We start from the raw sequence: 20,289 nt of genomic DNA, 5'->3' as shown, positions 1-20,289 counted from the left end.
TAATTTCACCTGTGCCATTAATATGTTTATAAGCAACTGAAAAAAGCACAAATGTCAGAGCATGCCAAAACATCTCAAGGACCCCGAAAACACCTCAGACCCCAGAGGGTTAATGGCTGTGTGCAAACTTTTATTTTGGATGCGATTAATCTTTGCACAGCCCTACAACAAATTAAAACATGATTTAAAATATAATTCAAAGCAAAACCTTTTGATTTGATGCTTTGAAAAGTGCACTTAATAAAAGTGTACTTAGTTAAGAATCATAGGTAATACTTTATTTTACAGTGCCCTTGTTACATATGTTACATTTTTATTACTGCGGTAATAACAGTAAATTATGCATAATTAGTAATTACATGCAACTATAACCTTAAACCAAACTTAAACCAAATTATATTTTAAGTACATGTTGTTAATTAAACTGACTTTGTACTTAACTGTTACATTGTAACAAGGACACCTTAAAATAACCAAAACATAGTCATAAAAGTAATGTCTTTAAGTATTTTTTTATAATCATATTTCATAATATTTTATTATCTTCAAGTAGTTTTTTCGCAGATTTTAAAAAATTGAAGTACACTACAAAAGCACATTCAATACAATTAAGCACATTTCTTAACAAAGCTCAGACAGTGTACATAATAAAGGGCCTTCATTTGAATAGCTAAGATAACCTTTCTACATTTGAGTTGTGCAATGTGGTTTCTTTTTAAAATATTTTAGTCAGAAGGCACTGCAAAGCAAATTACATCTCTAACTAACTACATTAGTCGCTGTAATGTACAGTAGGTCATGCTGGAGAACTGCTAAATTTAAACGTTTTTGAGAGCCACTGCTGACGGTTCTGGTCCAATTAAAAATATTTTTTGAAATTTAATACAGTTTCATAAGAGAGCAAAGGTTTTGAATTCCACCTAATGTTTTGCCAGTATTTCTTATTTCCCCTGTCTGTGATTTCCTGTAACGTAAAAATATTTTGCAACATTTAACTAAAAATAACTTAAAACTATGCTGATGTCCATCCTTTTTTTCTGTGTGTAATACAGCATTTTTTGCATCATAATCAAACAGCACACCCAACCAGGAACACCACAGATTTCTCCTTTTTTAACATGTTCTCTTATTCTCCTGTCATCTTCCATAGTCTACTTGTGAGTGATCCTTTAATACAACACCATCAAACTCAAAGAGGACAAATATATCGTTGTGCTGTCACTGAAGGAAACTGCACTCCACTGTCCATTACCGGTACTTTGTTTGTAAATGATGATTTCATGTATGTAATAAAATATACTAGTTGTATTATCCATGATAGTATTTCTTTTTTTTTAATCACTTTTTATTGAACAGTCACCAATGAGGCTGTCAACATGTCCCTTGGACTTTCAATGTCTCTAGATCCTCAGTCTTCAACAGCAGTGGTAAGTTTCATATTTTAATAGAGTCATGATATTTTTTATTGTTATTTTATGTTTCCTGAGCTGGACTTATAGTGTTGGTATGATTTTTACATCAAATTGTCATAATTTAGAAATAAAAGGCCATTGTCCACCCTGATTTTACCTCTGATATGAACGCTCTGTTTTAAGGGGTGTGTCTGCCGTGAGACTTCAGTGGGAACGCCCACTGTTATGATTGGCTAACATCTCTGTATATGAAATAAGTATTACATATGGAACTCTCTCAAAATCTTTTACTACGTTTTTACCATTACAGCTGTCGAGATTAACTAATACTGAAAGTGTTGATTATAGTATTATATTTAGATCCACTCCCGTCACATGAAAGATTGCAGCGATAAACATTGTAGCCGACAGGGACGGACTGGGGCTAAAAAACAGCCCTGGACTTTCTCCCAAATAGGCCCATCATCCAGCCATTCGCCCCTAGCCACTAGGATGTCCTGATACTATGCCACAATACTGTAACCTATATCAGACAAGGTATTCACAGCAAGTAATATCTCAAAAACAATGATGACAATTGGGGTTTTGTTTATTAATGAAGCCTCAGTCTTCAAATAAAAACAAAAAAATGTACAATGCCATTACATCTGCATTGAAAATAAAATACAAATAATGAAATGTCACTGGCTACAGAAACCCTAATTACACAAACGTGTAATTATAAAACATTTAGTTACTATATACCAGGGGTCTCCAACCTTTTTGTGTGTGAGGGCTACCTCAAGGGATAAAATAATCTAGAAGGGCTATACTAAAAAATATTTATTATACATATAACATGGTGGTGTTTTTTTACCTTACCTTTACTTTTAACTTTGACTTTTTTATTTTTCACCATCATATGCGAAATAATAAAATATCTTGATATTCTGGTTCAACAATTGGTGAAAATTTTGTAATATATATATATATATATATATTATTCTCTAAAAACCTATTGTAGCATAAACATTTAGTATAAATATTTAATGCAAAAGAAATAAATAAACTGCCATAACTTCTAAACAAAAACATTACTGCATTACATTTAATAGCCTACATTTATAGGCCTACATGACTATTAATATAACAGCATTTTTAATATGAATACAGGCACATTTCTGCCAAAAAAGTTTGTTTTACTAAGTTACAGTTAATTCATAAGTTGTGGAGTGAAATGTCTTCTAACTGGTTTGTTCTTGGAACAATGTTTCACCTGTTTTTTTGCGTCAAGATGTTGAGAATATCAGCGCTGTTTAATCTGGCTTTTAACTAGCTTAAATCACAGCCATCTGTGGGTTTATAATAGAGATAGAGAATTCTGCACTGAATTGAAATGCTTCTCAGTGGATCGCGCAACTCTGTGTAATAATGTTCGCATGATCGAGATCAGTCCGCACAGCTGCTTCGGCCGCGATCGCACTTTTTTTGGGCCGAGCTGATAATGCTCCGCGCTGGCATCCAACTTAAAGGTGCATTGCTGCCACCTACAGTACTGGAGTGTGAAACAGATTAGTGGGGGAAAAAAACAGGTGATGACTGCGTGTGTGGCGGGTGGTGGGCCGGCCCGCCGGCCGTCCTGGAGTACCGGCCGTTCTGTGATACTCCAGATCACACAGATGGCCAGTCCGCCCCTGGTAGCCGATGACACACGATGTCTGTTGAGCACAATGCAGAGATCTCGTCATTACAGCACGATTTTTGTGCTCTCACAAATTATTTCATTATAACTAACAGTGCAAATATGGTAGATTCATTGTGCAGTGTAGATGACGCTATCATCTGTGTGAGACAATTGTACATATAGCCCAGAATAGAGTGTCATGTTGAAAATAAAATCTTAATTTCCCTCAGGTTTGTGGTCCAACCATTCCTAAGACCTGTAATGTAACAACCACTTACAATGGCATGTGCTTTAAAGTCAGTCCATGATAATGTTGTGAGCAGATCTGTGCCAGAGACTCTGAGAGGTACATTTATGACATTCTACCATTCAAGCAAGTCTTCTTCATACTATATGTACTGTATTACATTAATATTATGATTAAATGAAAATATGATGCAATTATTCATTTCTCCAACTTCAGAATGCCCACCATCACAAATTGATATTGCTTTTTTAATGGATGGATCTGGAAGTGTAAATTCTCTGAATTTTATTAAGATGAAAGCATTTGTTATAGAAATGATCAAAAGTTTTGTAGACCGTGATACACAGGTATGATAATCCATGCATTTATTATGATTTAGCTTGTCCATGATTTTTACCCCCATTTATCAGGCACTAAATCAATCTATCTATCTATCTATCTATCTATCTATCTATCTATCTATCTATCTATCTATCTATCTATCTATCTATCTATCTATCTATCTATCTATCTATCTATCTATCTATCTATATATATATCTATCATCTATCTATCTATCTATCTATCTATCTATCTATCTATCTATCTATCTATCTATCTATCTATCTATCTATCTATCTATCCATCTATCCATCCTTCCATCTATCTATCTATCTATCTATCTATCTATCTATCTATCTATCTATCTATCTATCTATCTATCTATCTATCTATCTATCTATCTATCTATCTATCTATCTATCCATCTATCCATCCTTCCATCCATCCATCCATCTATCTATCTATCTATCTATCTATCTATCTATCTATCTATCTATCTATCTATCTATCTATCTATCTATCTATCTATCTATCTATCTATCTATCTATCTATCCTATTTCTATCTATCTATTTATCTATCTATCTATCTATCTATCTATCTATCTATCTATCATCTATCTATCTATCTATCTATCTATCTATCTATCTATCTATCTATCTATCTATCTATCTATCTATCTATCCATCTATCCTTCCATCCATCCATCCATCTATCTATCTATCTATCTATCTATCTATCTATCTATCTATCTATCTATCTATCTATCTATCTATCTATCTATCTATCTATCTATCTATCTATCTATCTATCCTATTTCTATCTATCTATCTATCTATCTATCTATCTATCTATCTATCTATCCTATTTCTATCTATCTATCTATCTATCTATCTATCTATCTATCTATCTATCTATCTATCTATCTATCTATCTATCTATCTATCTATCTATCTATCTATCTATCTATCTATCTATCTATCTATCTATCTATCTATCTATCTTTCTTACAGTTTGCCATTGCACAGTTTTCTACAGAATGTGTCATTCATTACAAGTTTCAAGTCCAAAACGCCATGGCATGGGAAGATGCAGTGAATGGGATATCTAAACAGAGAGGAAGGACTTCCACCGCAAAAGCTATAAGACATCTTGTGTGAGACATGACTGCTGATATTTCATCTTTTATCTATGCTATTAAAAGTAATATTGTTTCTGACAGAATGACTTAAAGTGAAGATAAGTTTACAGTAACAGGATATATAGTGAGGGCTGGGAGCACATCCTAATATAAAAAACGTATTCCTCATATAAAGAAAAACTCGGATGATGGATAATACAAGCAAAAAACATAGCTGTCTGAACAACCATGCCAAAAGTACACGAAAATAAATGTATATCAATGAGTGGATACGCATATTGCTATGAGTCTTTTTGCATTCATGTGTGTGTGTGTGTGTGTGTGTAAATATGTTACAGTGTTCCAAAATTTGAACAATGTTTCAAAGACAAGCAATGTAAACTTAAAAGAAATGTATCCTATACAGTTGCATAATTGTATTGTTGATTGAATATTTTGTACTATTTTATTTTTCAATAGGGATAAACTATTCGTAAGTAGTGGAGGTGTAAGACCATCAGCCAGTAAAATTTTGGTTGTTATCACAGATGGTAAATCAACTGATTCAAAGTTGTTGACTGAAGCTGTTCAACACGCACAAGCTAAACATATAACACGATATGCTATTGGGGTAAGATTTGGGGGAATATCCACTTTATTAAAGTTATTAAAATCATTGGATTTAAGAAGTGTTACAATTATTTTCATGAAATATTTTTTAGGTTGGCAATGCTTTTACTAATGACAAAGCAACAAAAGAGCTGGCGATTATTGCATCTTTACCCACCAATAGGCATGTGTTCAAAGTAACCAATTTTGACGCTCTGGAAAGTATTCGTGAAAAACTCAAAGAGAACATTATAGCCATTGAAGGTATGTTTGCAGAGGGAATGAAAAATGAATAACAGAGAGAATTTTTACATTTTACATTTATCAGCTGTCATGTTAGTACAGTTACTTTGTTCAATAGATTGATTTAAAATAAATAATACATTTATTGTTAACTGTGTTGCTGCTTTTATTTGCTAGGAACCCAGACCTCTGGAGATTCATCTCGAATGGAGTTTGCACAGGACGGGTTTAGTGCAGCATTTACATCAAATGTAATTCTATGTATTTCACTTATTTGACACCAATTATTTATTTATTTATTATTATTTGCAAGTTAGATATCCATGATATTTTATGTTTTGACTCATGTTTAACTTTTCATCCACCTCAATGAAAAACACTGTAGATTTTGAATGCTTGTAAACTTATCTGGAAATTGAACATTACAATGTTATCTGCATTCAGACAGATATGATAATGACCGCAGTGGGAGCTTTCCAGTGGAAGGGTGGATATCAGCTGTACAAAACAAATGATATTTCAGATCAGTCTTTCAAGCCTAATTCAGTCTTTCAAGCTGGAAGTGAGCATGACAGTTATTTAGGTGAGATCTCTTCTTCGATTGTGTAAATCAATATAAATCAGTCAAAACATCAGAATTTTTTTTCTATTTTAAAGCTGCTGTCCGTAGCTTTTTTTGGGTTAAAAATTATCCAAAATACATATTTGATAAAATACATAACCAGCCAGTGTTCAAAACTATCTGCTTGCCTTAGCTCGATGCAAAACGGTAAGCTTGTAATAATGTTTTTAATTTTAGTGGTACTGGTGATTTTCCGCGGGAGATTCGAGCATGTCTTTGCGTCATTACGTCACATCTGTACACATAAAGAAGGAGTCTCGGCTAGTATAAGCTATATTGCGTGTGAGGATGTTGGAGGTGGAGATTTATAGCCTTTTCTCACAGCACTTGATATAATTAAACTTATCAATTTGATGGCGGATCCAGAAAGGTTCAAACGACGATCATCATCAGCATAGCTGCCAACTCTCACGCATTGGCCGTGAGACACCCGCATTTGATTGGTTTCACACGCTCACACGCCACACTCCCGATTTCTCACGCTGAAGTGTCAACCCGGGCGGTCAAATGCCTGGAAGATGAGTTTATCTATATATCTACCTGTTGAGCCACTCGTGATCGACTAGTTATACCGCAAATTCGTTAAAAATCTCCCGTTATCTAGAGCGAGCGTGCATGCGAGACAGAGATTGTGCTCCAAACCGCGTAGAGCGAGCGAGAGACCTTGCGCGAGCGAGACCCCCCCCCCCGTCAACAAATCTCACTCGTCTCTACCACCCCCCCCCCCCCCACCCCCCCGTCAACAAATCTCAATCGGCGTCTCTACCCCCCCCCACCCCCCCCGTCAACAAATCTCACGCCGAGCAAAACTCAAAAGTTGGCAGGTATGTCATCAGTGACAACTAGAGACTCACCCGCTGTAAAATGCAAAAGACTTCGTTCGGACTTCGGAGTGGCTACAGAAAAAAAGAGACTGCAACCGGACCCATGCGAAAACAAGGATAATATCGGAAGGACATTACATGATGTAGTCACGCAATGCTTGCTGACGTTGTTAACATTAACAATTAGAGAACATAGTATAGCTACTTTGCACGGTTTTGCGTTAAATGATAACTTATAAGCAATTGTTAGATTTAATCAGCGCGATTTACTGCAATGTCAGAACCAGAACAAAAGTGAATGTTTCTTACTAGTTCAGATGACATTTCCCGGTGAAAATTCTTATGTTGGTCATACTTCCAAAAAGAATAATCTGTGATTCTGAATGACAATATCCACATCGGCGCGGTGACTGACAGCTGCACACTCTCCTCAAACACTGTGTTCATCCGCGCTGTGCCGTGTCGAGGGTGTTGAACTACAACCCACGTAAAGTTGATAATTCCGCGAATGACTGCAATTGCAGATTTCGAACAGAGATGGCGACAAAGAGGAAAAATGCCGGACTGCAGCTTTAAAGTGTATTTTCTTCACAGGTTATTCCTTGACAATAGCAACAATGTCCAGAGCAAAGTATGCAGTCATGGGAGCACCAAGACACAAGCATAAGGGACAAGTAACTGTTTCAAGAATTGATCGAAGTGATTTAAAGCAACTGGATTCTCCTAAGGTTGTAACACTCAAATTTCTGTAACATATTAGCACATCACAATTGAATGTAAGCGAGTGAAAGTACATGAACTCGGAATAGCTGTATGGTAACTATATTGCTTCTTTCTCAGCCTCAGATTGGCTCATATTTTGGAGCTGAGGTGTGTGTGGTGGATTTGAACAGTGACTCCTATACAGACCTACTTTTGGTGTCGGCACCAACGTACACAGAGTCTGAACGGGAGGGCTTAGTGTTTGTTTACATCATCACGCGTCAGGTCAGTGTTTTTTTATTTGGGGGGGGATTCAATTAAGACTAATATTTTTAAAGAGTTCATCAAGTAAGACTGAATAAATGTACATTTGTGTCTGTTTAACCCTGTTTCTCCTCTCTCTGTTATATCTCTATAGGCAAACTTCATTTTTTCGGATACACTGGTGGGCATGGCAGGTCAGAGGGGTCGGTTTGGCTCTTCTCTGGCCAGTCCAGCAGATCTGAATGGTGATGGTTTCAGGGATGTGCTGGTTGGGGCTCCTTTAGAGGAGGATGGACTGGGCAGCATCTATATCTTCAATGGGATAGATGGAGGGGTCATTTCCAAATACTCACAGGTGAAAAAGACGAGGGTTGGTGGCAGTTTAAAGGGATAGTTCACATAAAACTGATGTCTGAAAAATGAGAAACCTTTTTTTTGTATTACTTTTCCTTGACTCACTTCATAGACTTTCAATATTTTTGTTATCTGTTTTATTCCCTCTTGAATATAACAGAGGATTGCTGGATCATCTGTGCGACCAGGTTTGCGGTTCTTTGGGATTTCATTGAGTCAGTCTTCTCTAGACCAGACTCAAGACAGCCTTCCTGACATTGCTGTTGGGTCCAAGGGAGCAGTTCTGCTTCTCAGGTCTGTTTTCTTCTATAAAGAACTAAAATATATACAACAGTGTTTCAGCCATAATCATTTATATGTGTTATATTTGGCTCTTTCAGGTCCAGACCCATCATGCTCTTGGAAACCAAAGTAACTTACAACCCAACCAAAATACCAACCAGTGAAACAGACCAGTCACTGGAAAACACCATGAAAGTGTGTTTCACCATGCGTCAATACAGACACAGCATAAGAGGTTTGTCCAAAATTAGAAGGATTCCTTTATGTTGTAGTTAATGTTGAAGAGTGCACATTTCCCAATGTGTTTCCAATTTCCTTTCTCTGAGAATCAAAACAAGCCCAACTCAGCAACTTTGGCTCAACCAATGGCGTGAGTTCGGGGGTGGAATTATTTGTTGGACAAACCAATGGAATCCAGGGGGAGGGTTCCAGAAACCAGTCTGAAAACACCCTTATTTTTTTAAATTCCATTTGATGTCGCTGGTGGCACAAACTACAGCTTTAAAAGCTTTTTTTTTTCTCTGAAAGAGAATTCATGTAAATTCTACGGAAGCCCTGAACCGCAAAAAAAAAAAAAAAAATTCAGATTTTTGTTTTCTAGCACTTTGAGATTAAAGTCGAAATATTTTGAGATTAAAGTAAAAAAAAATCGAGAATAAAGTCGAAATAATTCGCGAATAAAGTCGTAATAGTTTGAGAATAAAGTCAAAATTACGAAAATACAGTCTTCCGTAGAAGTTCTTTGTGTGTGTGTGTGTGTGTGTAAAGTCTATTCCGGTGCAGTATGTATTTTGTTACGTCCTAAAACAAATGGTAATGCCATGTTGTAGATTAGCACCTGTAGAATTTCCTTTTGTTGAAAGCCCAGATAAAAGTAAAAAGCTATATTTTGTTTAGATCAATGTCCGAGGCAGTTCGACTACACGAACGCATTTCATATATTTAAATACAATACAATTATTTTAAATTGTAATAATATTTCACAATATTTACTGTATTTTTGATCAAATAAATGCAGACTTGATGAGAATATGGAACTTCTTTCAAAGACTTAAATCTTGAAAATCTTACCACTCTCAAACTTTTGAATGCTATGTATTTATACAAATATGTCTAACATTAAGTGTAGTATACTAAATTTAAAAAAATCTGAACTTTTGAACTGTAAAACAATGTCTTCCCTAGACCTATCCGCAAAAATTAATTACACCATAACGCTGGATGCCAAACGACAGAAATATCGAGCAAACTTCTCACCCAAAACCCGGATCCTCAGTAATGTGGTGAACATAGATTTGAAAGCAGAAACTTGCAGAAGTCATCGTTTCTTTATAGATGTAAGTCTGAAACATCACCACTTTTTGACAATTGTTTTTGTCCTTCCTCATTCTTTTGAATATCTACAGTAAATCAGTTATTCTGGCTTTAAGACAAAACAATTATGAATGAAATTTAAACGGGAAAAATTCAATCTCAACAATGCAACAATGTGGCAATACTTTACTTTTTATACTTTATTGTCAGACGAGTCTGAAATTTTTCTTGCATAACAGTGTCTATAATAATACTGAATGCATAGTGAAAATCCTGATTTTAGGGTAAATGAATGTAATTGATCTATTCTTGCCCACTCAGGCTTTCTCAGAAGATGCTCTGAATCCGTTGTCCAATCAGTTAACATTCACATTTGAGGGTCTGCCACTTGCCAGACTGCAAAACATAAAGCCAGTACTGCTGCCAGCGATAAAGACCACCACAGACCACAGTGTAAGAGAAGGCAACCGATGATTGTTTTAAAGTATGAATCATTCAGATGTAACATTAAAGGGAAAGCTCCTCTAAAACTGAAACCTCTGTCATCATTTAGGCCTATACTGCATGTCACTTGTATGACTTTCTTTCTTCTGTTGGACACAAAAGTAGATATTTTGAAAAATGTCTTTGCTTGTCCAAACAATAAAAGTCAAAGGGTTTCAGTGTTGTTTTGGACCTCATTGACTTTAATAAGACAAGTTCAATCATTCTTCAAAATATCTTCTTTTAGGTGAGTAAATGATGACAGAAATCTTTTTTTTGGGGGGGTGGGGTTGGGTGAACTTTTCACATGTCTAAAGATATGAATTGCTACTACAATATAGTGATGCAGTGTTATATGATTTGAGAATGTACTGTATATGTAAATATCTCACCTCACCCACAGCTGGATTTTGAGATCAACTGTGGACATGATGATATTTGTATTGATGACCTCAGGATGGATTTCAATTTCTCTGGGTGAATATTTACGATTTGTTTTTTCTGTATAACATTGAAGATCAGCTCATGAATACGTGGAGAGTAAGAATTGAGGTGCAACAATGATAAGTTATGGAATCATCCTTGTTATACTGTGAGTATCTCTCTTTGGTTTCTGTGATCCAGATTTACGAACATAGAGGTCGGGATAATGCAGGAGCTCAACGTGACCGTGTTTGTAGAGAACAGAGGAGAAAACTCATACAACACTCTCTTCACCCTCAGCTACCCCTTTGGACTTTCCTACAGGAGATTCACATCTAAACAGGTGAGACCAGGATGATTTTATTCAAGAGACTCACAGTTTGTCTACGAATCAAGTACAATTTGACTGAAAGGCAGTTTTTTTAGGCAAGTGAGATGTTTCTTGCCATTGAATTTTCAATGGGTTGGTTGTTGAACGAATATTTACACATAATTTTCTGTATGAGCAGGGCAGAGTGGAGTGTGTGTCTCTGGATGCTGAGCGAGGAGTTACACTGGGAGAAACCTCCTGCCAGATCAGTAAACCCATAGAGAGAGGTATAAGGGCATAATGTGTCACTTTGAGTGATTTATTGCCCAATAAAATGTTTCCCACGCTCAAGCCACGCCCCCTTCTACCCCACCCACCCACTTCCGGTCTGAACACCTGGACCATGGGAATTTTCCCACGGTCTCCCCTCCCTCACCCCCCTCCCTCACCCCCTCCGGCCACCCCTCCCCTTAGGGTTGTGAGGATTTGAAGTGTGTCAGAGAAAGTTTTATGATTTAAAAATGTAAAACGTTAAAAAATGTTGAAAAACATTAAAACAATGTTGAAAAACATTAAAACAATGTGTTTTCAAATCTTTTTTTATTTTATTTTTTATTTATTTTTAAGAAGGTTGACCGTAAGGTTGACGAGGTAAGTTCAGTGTTTTATCAAAGTCTGTTGTACATTCAAAACCAGTTTTAAAACAGTGTATAAATGTTAAAAGTATAAATTGTATTTCTTATAAGTGTTAGTGTTAAAATGTCATCAGACAAATAATCGTTTGTGCAAAACGTTGAAAGAGGAAGATAAGTTTAACCAGTTTTGTGTTTAAACATGTGTGAAAGAGCACAGAGTGTAATCTCCGGGATGCACGATAAAAAAACACATCTGATCGTACAGGAGGTCTGACACCAATGATGACAGCAAAGTCTGTACACCACCCCACACCCTGACTCCTCCCACGGCACACCCACACATGACGTGTGTGGGAAAACACCGCACAGGGAGGACCCTAGCGTCATACACAAACCACACCCTCATGGTGTGATGTCACATGAGATTTAAAAACGAGCGCGAGCTCAGAGCGTAATACTTGTGATTTTTTTTTATTCAAGTAGAAAAGTATGGCCACTGCAGCCCCCAAGACTCCTGAAAGAAGGATTGATGAGGTTATGGAGGATCTGACTTTGGCACCGCGGAAAAAACACGGTCCTTCATTAACGAGGTTTCTCCACGAGCCTGCGGAGCGTGTGGAATATGTATTCCACCTGTCAGGTGGCCGTGCGTGCATGTACAATTTTGATAAAAACAATCGAGAAGTTAGACTGAGCAACGTGGACGGTGATGAGAAATTTACAACGAATATGACGGAAGACCCCGATTTGATGTTCACGGAGCGAGATTGGATTTTATTTTATACAAAAGTCTGGAGAGACTTGAAAGACGGAGGAGACGAGCCTCTTTTCATTGCTGAGTGGAGCGGGTTAACAATGGGGACACGATACAGGCTACTCGCTGATCATGTCCACAAATATGCAGAGGATTACATATACATACTCTGCAGTGATTTCGGAAAGGATGCATCCGTGTGTTCATGGCCCATTACCGAGAGTGAGCATTTAGAATACTACGATTTAAAATTTATGTTTCAATGGAAGGATTTACCCGTACTGGAAGACATTTTTTCTAAAATACATAAGCTTTTTCAATGGTCCGATGCTTATGAGAGGTACAAAAACATCAAAGTCAAACTGTTTCACCCTGAATGGTGCACGCCCAGCAGGAGGGGTGTTCATATAGCTCCTCCCACACTCTACAAACATTAAATACCTCCCATACTGACAGTCTGGCTCACACTCACAACAATGTCTCAGGAAGATGTCACCTCATCATACTCACCTCTTGGAACTATTGATGGATACCCACCAATAGGATTATCACCGGTTTTGGGGGTGTCAGATGCATCGAATGGATGTACACAGAGAAACATCGACTGGCTGAATAAATTTTGTACAGATTTTGGATACCACAACCTTGCATTCCTCACAAGTCATGGTTCTGGTGCATCCTCTGCGGCTCCACCCCCAGCAGTCTACGAGAGCCCTGGCGTCACGACCGGTGACGAACCGGATGCGTGTATAGGGGATGCCGGTCATAGGATTATTAAGGCGGTTGTAGCCATCATATTGGAATTTTTAATAGACAAGCGGATGAAGCAAACATGCGACGGTTGCACTGTGGATCATCCGTCCCAGACAAGACATTCCTGTTTATTTGAGCCGTGTCCCTATTACTTCTATGGATGTTTTGACGAGATCAGACAGGAGGTCCTCAGCCATGGGTTAAAAAATATCCTGGCGCATGCTCTGACTCTGTATGGAACTACTCCGCACCTGCAAAGAATCCAGGGGTCTATCGAGACGATTTTGTTCGAACTCCGGGATGAGATGTACATCGTGGAACACCTAGGATCTATCAGACAGAAACTTGTGGATGAAAGTTGCGAGGAGATTATCTACTCTGCTGTCGATAAGTGGAAACTCGTCGCAGTCGAAAAACCTGAGTCTACCGCTGTGTGAAAATGTGGAATCTCTGCACATTCTGGATCACCAAGTATTTCTTTAAATCGCATGTTAAACACGGGGTATCAAGTCTGCTCTACAAGATTATCGATGATAATCATGCAACAAATACCCACGCGACTATGGATGATACAGGTCTAGCGAAGTTAATGAGTCATATGAACACTGCACGCGAGTCATCGAGCGACTGGAATAACATGGTGAACATATCCGTCAGCCATAACTCCGATCCGTACACGACTGTCAAAAACATCCTCGAACTAATGCCTGAATGTCAGAACTCTCTTAGAATAGGAAACATTGTATGTCTTTGTACGTATGTAACTGATGTCTGCAGATTGTTAAGAAAGAGGGGGGCGGATGCCCCCCAAATTATTGACCTGTTACTTGAACACATTCTGGAGAGAAATTTTGAAATGTGTGTGAGGTTTATTTTACTGTTTGGATGATCGACATTTAATTCATTATGTATGCTTGTAAATCCTGAAAAAAAAAAAAAATGTGTGTTTTTGTAAAAAATTAATTGATATTCCTGAAATAAATAAATGTACACGGAAAAAAAAAAAAAAATGTATATGAAAAAAAAAAAAAAAAAAAAAAAAAAGCCTTTGTTGTTTGATGATATATACGTGTGATTGCAAAAATAAAAATAAAATCTTGACAACTTTCGCCATCTGACTCATTATTCTCTGAAAACCCACAGTGACGACATGGGTAATCAGGATCTTATGAAAAAGATTTACTATGACCCTGCAAATTCCGGTGCTTTGGGGGGTAAAAACAGATTAAAACAGGCTGTTTTACAGGAATACGGTGTAAAATTATCTGATAAAGAGGTGACCGAATGGCTTTCAAGTCAGGACACATACACGCTCCATCGAACTGCACCAATAAAATATAAACGGAACCGTGTAGTGGTGTATGGGAAAGACCAGGCGTTTCAAATGGATTTGGTCGATATGTCTTCTTTTTCTAAATACAACCAGGGTATTAAATATATAATTACGGTTATAGACGTCTTCAGCAAATTTGCATGGACCAGACCTTTGAAAAATAAGACCGGACCGGAAGTGGTTAAAGCTTTTACGTCTATTTTGAGAGAGGGGCGGATACCTGTCAAGTTACAGACAGATAAGGGTACAGAATTTTTCAATAAACATTTTCAGCAATTGATGAAAAAATATAACATACATCATTTTGCAACAGCCAGCGATTTAAAAGCAAGTGTGGTCGAAAGATTTAATAGAACTTTAAAAGGACGAATGTGGCGTTATTTGACAGCTATAAATTCCAAACGTTACTGTGACATATTGCAAGACCTGACAGATGGCTATAATTCAAGCTACCACAAATCAATTAAAATGAGACCTGTGGATGTGGATAAGGAAAATGAAAATGTGGTGTTTAATAATTTATATGGGAAAAAACGTAAAGAGACACCCAAGTTTAAATTCTCGATTGGAGACGTTGTACGAGTATCTAAAACCCGTAATATTTTCGCAAAGGGGTACGAACAGAATTATACTGAAGAATACTTCACCATAACGGCATGTATACCCCGAAATCCGGTCGTGTATCGGATACAGGACTATGATGGGGACTTGATTGAAGGTTGTTTTTATGAACAAGAATTACAGAGGATTATAGTTAGTAATAATTCGGCTTTCAAAGTTGAAAAAATATTGGACAAGCAACGTCGTGGAAAAGTCATGTACGTTCTCGTCAAGTGGCTTGGATGGCCTACAAAATTCAACAGCTGGGTCCCCGAAAAGCAGGTGGTGGATCTGCAAAACGTCTTAAAGTCGTAGTGAATTCGCGACAGGTGTCATTTATGTAAAATATGTCTGAGGAGGGGTTCTATGTCACGCTCCCGTGCAATGCCTCGAGTGGCATCTATCCTGAGAATTGTATATCCAATTACAGAACTAGACTGGCCAGAAGTATAATTTTAAAAGGCCTGTGGGAGGTGGCATTGGTCGAATTTGAATACCCGTTGACGTGGTATGCATTTAATGAGGATGACGCATTTTTTGTTATTGTTTGTGATCAATGTCTGCTGCAGGATAACCACGAGCTCCCTGTTAGGGGTGATGCGTTTCAGAAACCTCTAAAATTATCAACAAATCGGTATACGTTGAAATGTGGGTATTTTGAGGATGTACCTATCTTACTCAGGGATATAAACATCTTTCTCCCCCCGGCGGTACGACTCGTCTACGACCGTATAAAGAATAAGGTATTTCTGAAAGCACCTCACGGGACGTCGTTGACATTTTATGGCAAGCTGGCTATCATCCTGGGTTTAAAACCAGGGGTTTCTATAGAAACTGTAAACAGTTCGGATGAACATCGAGACACACACATCGCATATGCTCCGTTCCAGGCTGATATAAGCGGGGGTTTTTACACATTGTATGTATACACTGATATAATCGAGTGCCAGACAGTTGGAGATGTCCATGTACCTTTACTAGGCACAGTACACATCGAAGGTGAGACTAACAAAGTTGTCAGTGTCAGGTACGACAAGTCACACTACGTGCGCCTTAATAAAAACAGTATTAACGAGATTACTATAGAGATTAAAGACGACTTAAACAGAGACGTCCCATTCACCTACGGGAAGGTTGTATCTAAACTACACTTTAGACCCGTGAAGCAACACCTGTTTTAAAAAATGGCTTATCTAGCACCATACCAGCCGGATCCCGAGCGTTACGTCTCGTACTACCAAGCGCAAACCGGAAATGGTATCCCCGGATACACCGGCGGCGGTGTTATGTACGGCGGGGGTTTTTTATCAGGTATCGGTGGTTTGTTTAGAGGGTTGTATAGATTGGCTGTGCCGCTTATTAGGAGAGGGTTCAGTATAGCAAAACCACACATGAAAACCGCAGCAAAAAATATAGTGAGTGACGTCGTTAGCACAGCCCTAGCAAAGTCATATAACAACGATGACGGTCAGAGTGGGCATGGTCTGATGGTGATGGGGCGTAGACGATTAAAGCCGCCTGGGGCCCGTATGAGAAAGGGGCGTGGTCATGGCGTAAAGAAAAGCAGGAGCGTCACCAAAAAACGCTCAGTCGCAAAAATCAAAAGAAGAACTCGTGTGAAGCGTGTGAAAAGAACCACAAAATTAAAAAGACGAGTCAATACTATATTCTAAAAAATAAAAATAAAAATAAAAAACATGTCTCTGCTACATTGCATGTCTGACGAATGTGTTAAATCCGAGCTGGACCTGTTTACCGTCCCTTTGACACAAACAGCTATTGAGAAGAACACCTACATCGAATACCCACCGATTTCGGCTATTTCTGATTTATCTCCGATTGAATTCTTCATAGCGGGGACGGGTGAAGATTACACAGATTTGAATAACACATTATTATTTACCCGTGTCAAAATAACTATGCCGGACGGATCCGATTGTCCTGAGGGAGCTCCAGTGACGGTTCTCAATTACCCGGCGGCGACAATCTTCTCACAGGTTGATGTGTCTTTGGGGGACCGTCTAGTTTCACAACCGTCCAGCACTTACCCTTATAGATGTATTATCGAAACGCTCATTAATTATGGGAGAGACACGTTAGAAAGCAACTTTTTAGCAGGTCTTTTTTTTAAGGATACGGCCGGGAGTATGGATTCGACTATCCCTGGAGCCGGCAACGAAGGTTTGACAAAAAGAGCCGCGTTCACCAATGCCAGTAATGTGGTGGAGTTATTAGCACCGATACACTGTGATATGTTCTTTCAACCGAAACTATTATTGAACGGGGTTGATATCCGTATTCGCCTAACCAGAGCAAAAGACGCATTCTGCTTGATGAGTGGCGACGCCATCGATTACAAGCTAAAAATTCTCTCAGCTTCACTCTTTGTCAAGAGAGTGAGCGTGTCACCGGCTGTGCGTTTGGGGCACGCACAAGCGCTTCTCTCGGCGACAGCCAAATACCCCATAGACCGTGTCTGTGTGAAAAATTTCTCCATACCAGCAGGGGCGCGCGTCTCAAACCACGAGAATCTCTTCCTCGGCACTCTTCCAAAATCTATCATTTTAGCTATGACTGATAACTCGGCGTTCACAGGGGCTTATGACAAAAACCCTTTTGCTTTTAAGCACTTTAATTTAGAGTATCTCAATCTCACCGCAGATGGAGTCTCGAATCCTAATAGGCCTCTTCAACCCCAATATAATTTAGGTAACGCCGTTAGGGAATTTTACCAGCTGGTGTCTGCGACCGGTAGACATTTGAAGAATCAGCCGCTGGCCATAGACAGGGAGGATTTTCTAAATGGATACACACTCTACGCTTTCAATCTCACGCCCGATGACGAATGTGGGCAACACATGTCACTAATTAGATCGGGAAATATTAGATTAGAAGTGCGTTTTAGAGAGCCGCTTGAACACACCGTCAATCTTTTAATTTATGCAACCTACGATTCTCTTCTCGAAATATCAAACCGGAGACAGGTGCTCGCTGAACACCACTGACGTGGGGGCTTGAAATGAATACTGTACAGTTGACGGAAATCATGGATAACTTCTGTGACATCAATTTTCTAGGTGTGTTTCCTAGCGATTACCTCCCCAAAGCACCATTGGTAGATACACCGGCCCTGTTAATCTCTAATACAGACGCATCGGGTGATCCGGGGCAACATTGGGTGGCGATGCACGTAGGTCGAAATGGTGTCGCGTGTTTCTTTGACAGCTTCGGCAACCCTCCGAATGCAGACTGTTTTCCTAGGTCTATTCAAGATTTTCTAAAAAATAATTCTACACAAGTTCATTATTCTACCAGACAAGTGCAAGATTATACTTCTGTTACCTGTGGACAGCATTGTGTTTTTTTTCTGTATCATATTTCTCGAGGTTTTGAGTATGAGGATATAATGAAATTTTACCATAATGATAATCTGTTAAAAAATGACTCTATGGTATCTCTTTTTGTAAAAAAATTGAAACCCCGTGTCTGTGATAGGAAATCATTCAAGTGTATACAGTGTGTACAGACTGGTAAAACATATCAGACGTATTAACTCATGGTGTATGTGCATATGTATCGAATAAAATGACACGTAAACGAATGATGTGTTTCTCCCCTTTTATTTGACATCACAAAAGCAACAACACAATATACATCTTTTAAAATAAAAAATATGAAATTCATAGACTTATGAAATAGGATAAGTCACACACATTGGGTAAAATAGATAAAATCATTTGTTAAAAATCCAACCATTGTTTACTGTCTAATTTAGAAGAATTAAATACAGCTGCGTCAGGGGTGTGCGGTGGTGTTTTACGATGTCCTCGTTTTTTCATTGATTTCGACGGTACATCTCCAAAGCTATCATCTGTTGTTTTTCTTTTAAGCGATTCGATCATGTGCCTAACATGATGGTTGGCTACAGTCGAATAAGGTATGTGCAGATTGGCAAAAGCCTCCAGAAACGCATGCCACCCCACTGGGCGCCTGTTATCGCGTATCATCTGTGGTGACGTCACACTTTTCACCAGATCAAACACATGGGATCCGGGGATGATTGCCCCTTTATAAACAAATTCCCCGTTATCTGTCCATGAAGACAAGTGTTTGGCTTTGGACATTTTATCCATAATATATTTCACATTTTTTAAACTTCTCTGTGGTACATTGTTTAATACTTCAGATACGATTACATCATCAGGGGCTTCCTCAGATCTATCTGATGCATGAGCGATCTCACTGGTCTCGGTCTCAACGGGTGGGTGTGTGAAGGTCAGTGTGCTACTTTCCATATCGTTGTGTTTCACCACACTAAGATATCGCTGTAAAGCATTGGTGTAAAGTTTTGCCTTCTCGTACGTGTTCAAATCATGTTTCTGCAATATCTCTCTAATAGCTGAATCCAGATGGTCCTCCACAAAAGTGTGTATGTTTTCGCGAGGTGTTTGTGCAGACCTTAGTCTGTCCAATTGATGCTTTGGCACTAGATACATTTTATCAGTATGATCCATTCTCTTCAGATTTAGCTTCTAGTTATCAGACTAGATATGAAAGGCAGAGCTACTGATAATAAAGGCAAGATAAACCCTCCTTTTTGATTAATCATGCGCCTCTTTCTGGTTATGTTGATCTTTTTATTAGCGACGTACTTTATTTCAGTCTTTCTCCTTTTTAAAGATCCGTGTTGTTTCGCTGTTAGAGGGATCTTACCATGAAGAATATTGAGTGCGACTTCGCAGAGAGCCAGTATAAGCTCGTCAGGTGCTGAATGGAGAATAGCGTTTCGTTGTCTGGGTGAGCTCTTGTATAATAACTTCAAAAGGTACAGATTTCTGGAAAGTCTCGAACTCATGTTAAACACCCTTTCTGGACGTAGACCGCCGGATAGTCTGACAGTAAATCTGTTCTGAGACGAAATCTTTCAGGTGTTTGCGGTTTATAATCTATCAGTAAATAGCTGTAAGGCCTCTCGGTTGCATCCTGGTACGCTTCGATGAAAAATTTTGTATTACCAGGAAA

At 38.3% G+C, this 20,289-nt stretch overlaps 1 pseudogene; it reads left to right on the top strand.

Annotated features, from left to right (window-relative positions):
• The first annotated feature begins 1,118 nt into the window (after nt 1-1,118).
• The window catches only part of LOC130080438 (integrin alpha-X-like), a 67,658-nt pseudogene continuing 48,487 nt past the window's right edge, over nt 1,119-20,289 (top strand).

This window comes from Rhinichthys klamathensis, unplaced genomic scaffold (genome assembly GCF_029890125.1).
Source record: "Rhinichthys klamathensis goyatoka isolate OS25496 unplaced genomic scaffold, OSU_Roscu_1.1 h1tg000035l_1, whole genome shotgun sequence".
Lineage (NCBI taxonomy): Eukaryota > Metazoa > Chordata > Actinopteri > Cypriniformes > Leuciscidae > Rhinichthys > Rhinichthys klamathensis.
This window is presented reverse-complemented; position numbering and strand designations above follow the sequence as displayed.